Consider the following 8,511-nt stretch of genomic DNA (forward strand, 5'->3'; position numbering starts at 1 on the left):
TGCTGAAATTTTAAGACTGGTACATCCATTAACAATGAAGCGGTTCCAGCGGAAGTCTGGTTTGAACTTCGAAGGAACCACCACCATTCACAGTAAGAGGCTCCAGAAAAACAATGAGATCGAGTTAGTGAGTGGGTAGTTTTGGGAAATACTTTTGCTATAGCAGCACCTAAGCCAAACAATCCGTATATTATGAAGTAAGCAACCTGTGGATTTAACCATAATTAAATGATTTAACCGAGTGGGCTTGAAGAAGCATTGTCACGAGAGAGAAGTTGCACGATCTGGTAAGAGATGTGTTAGCTGATATTTGTTACAGATATGGTGTCGCTGCTAGGAAGGAAGTGCTCTTAGGATTCTTGTCCGATGATAACACTGGCTTACGGCCAACATACTTACTAATGTACAACTTGGAGAATGGCAATGATGTGTGTTTTGATGACAAAGTAATCTCCAATTTTGCGAGCGGTAGTATGAATAACCTTACATCTGGACATGTCATTACTCGCAAATGTAAGAAGTACTTGGAAAAATGCAATGAGCACAACTACGGCCACGGGGTCTTAGCCTTTTCCATTTTTGGTGAATTGGAGTTTTATTATCTTTTTAGAGAGGTTGAAGAACTGTCTAGCAAGTCATGATGCTAATTCTAAGATTGGTAACATTCTTTTCAATAGCAAGTCATGATGCTAATTCTAAGATTGATAACATTCTTTTCAATAGGGTTGGGATTGTTATTCATAAAAGGGTGGGAGCTCATCTTGTTGCTAGGATCCCAAGTTTTTGATAATTTTTTTGATAATGATTAATGTTCATTAAAAAAGAAAAACATTCCAGGGTACCAAGTTTATTTTAACTAAAATACCAATTAATATAGAGCCCCTTACAAATGATAGTTTAAGAAGTCTGGGAATGGATATGACGGGGTGAGCATGGGTGGACATCCAACCCGCTCATATTCGGATTTGACACGAATTTGTTTTTTAAAATCCATTAAATATTAAATCGGGTGCAGGATGCGCCAGGTTAATTTTGTTTCTAGAAATATTTGATGTATGATGAGAAACTTAGTTAATTATGCCTAATTTTATATCTATTTCGTATTATTCTCCTATGGAAGTTTTAGTTGTACATGTTCCTTTTTGAGATGGGAAGAGCATTTAGTTAAACATATAAGGATATTTATCTATATATTACAAATCATTAGTAGATAATATTTCTATTAACTTTTCTTTTCTTTTTATTTAAATATGATTTTAACATGGATCGACAGATCCATCCATCCACACCCAACCATCTATCCATGAATGTTAGACAACATGTGACAGGTCGAATGTTGTCGGAAATCTAGTACAGCCAATCAGATATATCGTATGTGGGTGGATCTGTTTCTCACCCAAATGGATTATTGAAAATGTAAAAGGTTTTACTTATGGAATTTGGTCAAGTATCCTTGAATAATTTAAAACTATCTATTAATATTGATCATCATCTTCCTGATGATTCTGGTAAGTTGATAATATCTAAATTTCAGTATTTCATATAGCGCTTGATCCGCTGTAAGTTGTATTTATATGAAATAAAAAATTTGGAATACTATCAACTTATTAGAACGATCAGCAACATGATAATTAAAATTGGTGTAAGTGCTTCTGACATTAGCCCAGTTAAGAAACTTTTCATAATCCATCCATCTGAGCACCTGCTGAATCATGCCACGAGAGATTACATTAAATATTTTAAGTCGATTACCAACTGAATCAGTTCTTGATTGAAAATCAGTTTATTAAGAAATGATTCGTTTGATATTCGACTTAATTTTTTTTTAATGTAATCTTACCATAAAATGTTGAAATAATCTATCAAAACTCATCCTTATAGTTGGAAATGTCATAACAAACGGATGTTTCATAAATGTAGGTCATGAAATGAATTGGCACACCTTTGCAGTTAACCTATATTCATTATAATTGGGTCCCGCGAGCTGTCCTGTATTACCTAAATGCGGTTCTATTCTATTCCTAAAGTATGAACGTTATTGTCCTGAATCTTGCAGAACAAACTCTACACGGTATTTAGATATATATTGACATCAACTTTACACATTATTTAGTTATACATTCATATATGTTTTATACTCCGGACGGGATACTGTATATGTTCACTATAACCTCGAATTAAAAAAGAAATTCTGAAAACCAGGTACCTTGGGATTTAACAAGGGAACAAGATTGGAGACCCATTTCTCTTAAGCTTGCTTTTGATACATTGCTCATTTTCTCTGCGCGCCAAAGCAACTGTTCTTTGCTAATCCGTATCGTCCTCAACGACCTAGATATAACTTTAATGTCAGCTCTACTTCTTCTGTTGTTGCAGGCCAGGTTTATCTTTTCACCCTTTCTTCTTTTTACGAAGTTCCTTGATTTTATCACATCCTGAGGTTAGTTTGAAAAGAAACGAACGAGTAAAATGACATATTAACAAACATATCGCTAATCACTCAATACAAGAATGGCAATCATTTGGGAGGAAATAAAAGCACTTGTGCATCATTTTTCTAGACGCCATTGAAACTAATTTTCCTCATTCCCCTACCATATGCTAATCACTCAAGAAGCATCTCACACAATTTTCCTCATTCCCCTACCATATGCTGTCACTTTTTTGTTATCTATTGATTCTATTGCAGCAAGCAGCAAATAACCATAACATTAACTTGTACATACAATCCACCTATATTTGTATACATTCTCTATACTGTATATGTTAAGAACATCTGATTAGATAACAAAATCTGAAAACAAGAAATTGCAAAATTAGGTACCTTAGTTAGGATTTAACATGGGAACAAGATTGGAGACCCATCTCTCTTGAGCTCGCTTTCTTCTGGTACATCGAACATGCATGTAACAGCTCTACTTGTTCTGATATTGAACAACATATATATATTTCAGCATATTCAGAATTCAATCTCGCTTTCACTATGAGGTGTGGTTTATAAAGGACCTAAAGAGTGCTCTCTTATAACCCAACGTAGTGCAACAAGACAAATTATTTGGTCAAAGTTTCAACATTGAAAACTCCGAACCATGTCCAACACGTGAAGCAAAAAATACGAAAGTTGGTAAATCAAAACAGAACACCGAACCTTTTTGTTTCTTTTTTGACCGACACTTTAATGCCACGATACATCCAATGTTGCGGCGGAGATTACAGAGTACAGACGACATGAGAAACCTAATTTTGTATATTGAAATTTGAATTATGATCACATTTGTAATAAGTCAAGTGGATGCCAAGCTGTGGAGTTCAAGGCGTGAAATGCTATCCCGTAGAGTTATAGTGCTCTGAGTGCAAACCATAATGCACTCTTATTTTAGCTGTTGGATTTCCAGATGTTGGGCCCTCGGGCGGAGCAATCCCATTTGCATCTCTGCCCAGTTGACTCCAAAGCCCATCTTAAGTTCTGATAGAATTTTTTTTAACAAACAAGTCCCTTTTTTGAATTTTTGCACCACCTAAAATTTTTGGTTGCACTTATAACAAAATTTTGCACTCAGTTCCCGTAATTCTTGGCCTTGTCCCTGATCGGGCCAACGACTGAAATAATCAACAAATGTAACTTCTCAGCGCAAAATGGTTTGGCGGATTATTCTGAAGGGAAAATTATGCGCAGGTCCAAAAAAAAATAATATTTTCATTGTCAGGCCCACAATTAATTTTAGATACCTTGACACCCATAATTATCCGAAATTATTAAAAATGTCTGCATGACGGGTTATGCATACTATTTTTCAGGGATAACTCATTATGCATCCTAATTTTTTAGGGATAAAATTGGCAACGCAACTTGGATATAACAAAAAAAACTGCGCTTTGGAATTTAACAAATTTCATATTGTTCGAAAGCTTTTAAAGAGAGCTATGCAACGAGCACAAACAACAATATCAATTTTTTGTTTTTCACGAAAAATCGGACGTGGTCATCATTTTAGGAAAATTTTTCGAAAATTAACTACATATTCGTTATGCAGCCTCAAAAAAGATGCATAACACAATATGCATACACCACAAATGATGCATAACACGTTATGCAACCATATTTTTGTTCATGCATCTATTATTTTGGTTTATGCATCCACTAAAACGTTGTATATGCCTGAATCCAACAGAAAAAACAGACGCATAACGAATTATGCAACTGTTTTCTCAGCTACATAACAAGTTGTGCATCTATAACAGGTTATGTAGCCATTATTTTAGTTGATTTTAGTGCGTACAGATAACATTGATGCATAAGAGGTTATGTATCCATTTTCATGACTGCATAACACGTTATGCACCCATTTTCATGAATGCATAACAGGTTATGCATATATTATAGGTGCATGACAAGTTATGTGGTCGTTGTTTTTGTTGGTTTCAATAATAATAAAAAAGTTGATGCATAATATGTTATGCAACCGTTTTCTGGACTGCATAACAAATAATCCATTAATTTTCTCGACGCATAATAAATTATATAACCATATTTTAGATGCATATGCTTCCATTTTCTGGAATGCATAATAAATTATTCCTCTATAACAAGTTACAGAGTCATCGTATAGGATGACTTTAATGCTTACAACGAAAGTTAATGCATAATGTACACCCTTGTTTGACCCATAAGTTAATGACTCACATATATTAGTGCCAACACTAGCACTCCAAAATCCAAAGAATGAAGACGCCGAGGCTAGCTATGTTCAATAAAAAAAGGAGAGAAAAAGATAGAGGCTAGTTGTGTCAGTTTATGAGCAGTTGCACTTGCACCACCATCATCCGACAAAAACATTTCGTTTTCTATCATCTGTTAATTATAATTCATGAAAAATATTTAGTAAGACAGAATATAAATTAAGAAAATATATTTAATTAAATAGAATGGAGAAAGGAATCCATGAACTCCGTACCTAGAATAAATGGAAGTCTTAACGATTTCGATTGAATGCTCAATAGACTTCTCATCACTGCAAACACACACACCATTGAAATCAATTTCCAAAGCATCAAAATCCCCAAATTAAAATGCCTAAAAATCCCTCAATCAAATCAATAATTCTTCAAAAAAAATAGAAAAAAAATCAAACGAAATCCGCATGTACCTGGGTCGCGAGGAAGGGTTCATTAGAAACATCGCTAACATTGTGATAATTAAGTCCAAGGGTCCATTAGATCTGAGACGGTTTAGCATATAATATGATTAAGTCCAAGTGTTGATTCATACCCACCATCAAAACCATCTTGCGAAATTGAATTTAGGTTTCATCTTTATTTGGTCGTCGAAATGGAATCGGTGATACATTTCTTAGTTTAAAGGAAAAAAAATCTGATACAACTTAATTCCAAAAATTATGGGTGTGTGAGTAATTTTCATCCATAAAATGGATGCGCCCGTTAAGTTTCGGGTTGGTGGGTTTGAGGGTGTGAAGAAATTGAGAAATGGTTCTGGTGGTAGTTTCCACGACTCTGAAAGTCAATTTTTCAGTTTTGTGCTGTATCTGTGAGTTGCAGTTTACTTCCGAGTTTGAACAAGAAATTAACTCACCCCCCTTCATTTTTTATATGAAGAGCCCATAACAACCTTTGTACATGAAACTAATGAGTTACGGAGCAAATCTAAGTAAAGCCCAAGAATTAATAAGAAGAGTCGTCACAGAATACAATGAAAGATATTATAGCCAGGCTAGTTTGGGGGCGTTGGCCAGTTATTTGTGCCTATTAAATTTTCGAAGGCTGTTTTTAGGCATACCTAAAAATTTCTAGGCATACCAAGTGAAGACAAAAAGGGATGTCAAATAACAAAATCAGAAAGCTCTTTAACCAATTTTTTTTATAATGACAAATCCGTCCTTTATGTATTAGTGTTAATAATCTGGATTAGTGATTAAAAATTTTGTTTAGTGATTAAGATAATTTTCAGAATTATAAGGTTATTTAGATGAAAACATTTGGGGGGGAAAAATCAAAGTTTTGGTTAAGAAGGAGAGAAAGAGAAGGAGAAAGTAAGAAAATTTTAATTCTTGATTCAATGGAGGAGGAGGGTCATAATTCATATAAAAAGCCTAGGAAAATCCATATCAACTACAACAATGATTCCCAAATGGCTGATTTCTTAGATTATGAGAATGATTTTACACAAACTAAAACTCAAACTCAAGAACAAACTCAAGTTGGTGATTTTTATGAGCCAAATCCATATGATGAAGACATTGATGAGGAACCCAATGCTTCTAGTACACAGGTACACTTCTATACTATGATTAATCTCACTTTTATAGCTCGAAATTATCAAAAGTTTGGATTTTTGCTTCATGGTTCGGCGAAACAGGTTGAGGTTCGGCTCACATATATGAGCCAAATCTACCAATTAATGAACAGTTCGGCTCACTGAATCTGTTTACTGCAAGCGTCGAACCTATAATTTTCAATTCCAACCCTTTTGCTAAACCCTAGTTCGGCTTATATGAAAGTTTCAAAGTAAACCGAACAACATCCTGACTAACCCGGAAAAAAAATAATTACTAGTTCGGCTTATATTTTGAAAATCGTATGAGCCGAACCCATATGCATATCTATTTGTGACTAGGTTCGGCTTGAAATTTCATGAAATGTCATGCCGAACCGTTCATATACACTTACAGGAAGCTTTTGTGAAGAACAGTTCGTCTTATTTAATGAAAATCGTATGAGTCGAACATACCTTTAAAAATCGTTTGGTACAAAATTTGTTGATTGTTCGGCACATATTTAGAATATCGTATAAGCCGAACCTATTCCTGAGAGTTCTGGAATAAAAAATGTTAATGGTTCGGCACATATTATGATTATCGAATGCGTCAAACCCCTATGCATCTCTACTGTGACTAGGTTCGGCTTGAAATTTCATGAAATTTCATGTCGAACTGTTCATATACACTTTACAGGAAGCTTTTGTGAAGAACAGTTCGGCTAAAAACGTAACTCAATTTTGAGCCAAACCAACACCGTAACGGTCATTTAATCGATGAAAAACAACAATTAGGAGATTGGGTTTGTAAAACTTACTTTCTTATCCTCATTTCCGGAGTTGGAGATGCAGTTGGTTCAATTTCTGGTTCAATTGGTAGTTGATTTTCAGTTTCTATACCTTCATCTTCAATTGGTTCTTCTTCTTCAATTGATGGATTAGAAGACGATTTGGTTTGCCTAGTCCCTGCTTTTCTTTGTACGAGTCATTATGTAGTTGAATTTAATCAACGATCAAATTTTTGCGAATCGATGATTAATCACGGTGATGAATTTTTTTTTTCGCGGGAGGGGAAGAGTTTGCTAGAGGAGGAAGAAGAAGAGATGTTAAGGGAAACTGATTTTGATTTTTTAGAAAACTGATTTTTGATTTTTGTATTAAGGGTATATAGGTAATTGAACTACCCATAGGTTACCCCTTATAAGGTCACCCAAGTTAGGCATACCATTTTGTATGCCTAGAAAGAAAATAGTATGCCTAAAAACAGCCTTAAAATTTTTCTCCCAACTCTACCAAATGGTTATGGGATGTCGAACTTAACAAAAGGTTTAATTTACTCTCAAATTAATTCTTAGTTTTTTTTGTTTTTTTTTGGGAAATGTTAATTTGATAATTATATTATAATAATAATAAATCATACAAAAATGTTGGTTGGTAACCTATCAACAAGCTGGGCTTCAATTCCCCTTTGAATAGCAATGCCTAGTCTATAAAAAATAAAACTACCCAAACCGCAACTAGCATCATTGCTGATAATGAAATTCTTCAAACGCTTGAAGAAACTCAAAGTGTCATCGCCAAGTTATCCTGCAGTGGAGAAAGCTAGGACCCCGAGGCCATAACCATGTGAAACCCATTTGTCCAAATATTTAGCAAGTTTTCGTGAAACCACACTAGAAATGGGTTTACCAGGGACAAAAGAGCGAACACCTTCACAGTGAAAGGCGAGACACCTGTAACATCCATACAAACATCTTGTCCATTATCCCAATTAAGAACAAGGATATCAGTGGGCTTCAGATATCTGTCATCATCTGTCAGAAAACCAAGGGAAACCTCCTTGCGTGCAGGTACACTAGCTTTGTATCAAATAATAGCAACAACATCTCGAACAAGATCGTGTCGAAACTTGTAATCAACATCTTTAGCACAATGAAGTGCATGATCACCAAAGATATTCATAGACTTGCTACAACATGGACATAAACTATTCCCAACAAATAGAGGGATACCAAGACGATAGCAAAGTACAGATCTGAAATGTCTTGGACCGAGGCACCGATTAAGTCACTAATAGGTATTTCTAATAAATAATCTTGCGCATGCTTGACCCGGTTGCACTATCATAAGATGGAATCTCTTACAGACATAGGAAAGTGGTCTAGCATTTGCTTCTTCACTGCGTCATTCTTAAAATTAACCCATATAAATACCAATTCATATTATTTTTATTAAACAAT

The 8,511-nt window shown here is 34.8% G+C and overlaps 1 long non-coding RNA gene across 1 annotated transcript; it reads right to left on the reverse strand.

Moving 5' to 3' along the window:
- Positions 1-4,736: 4,736 nt before the first annotated feature.
- Positions 4,737-5,299, reverse strand: LOC113328904. Its single transcript, XR_003349598.1, has 3 exons — positions 5,148-5,299; positions 4,956-5,012; positions 4,737-4,852 (listed from the first exon to the last, which is right to left on the reverse strand). It is a non-coding gene; the product is annotated as an uncharacterized LOC113328904 (long non-coding RNA).
- Positions 5,300-8,511: the final 3,212 nt, after the last annotated feature.

Source organism: Papaver somniferum, unplaced genomic scaffold (assembly GCF_003573695.1).
Source record: "Papaver somniferum cultivar HN1 unplaced genomic scaffold, ASM357369v1 unplaced-scaffold_114, whole genome shotgun sequence".
NCBI classification, from domain to species: domain Eukaryota; kingdom Viridiplantae; phylum Streptophyta; class Magnoliopsida; order Ranunculales; family Papaveraceae; genus Papaver; species Papaver somniferum.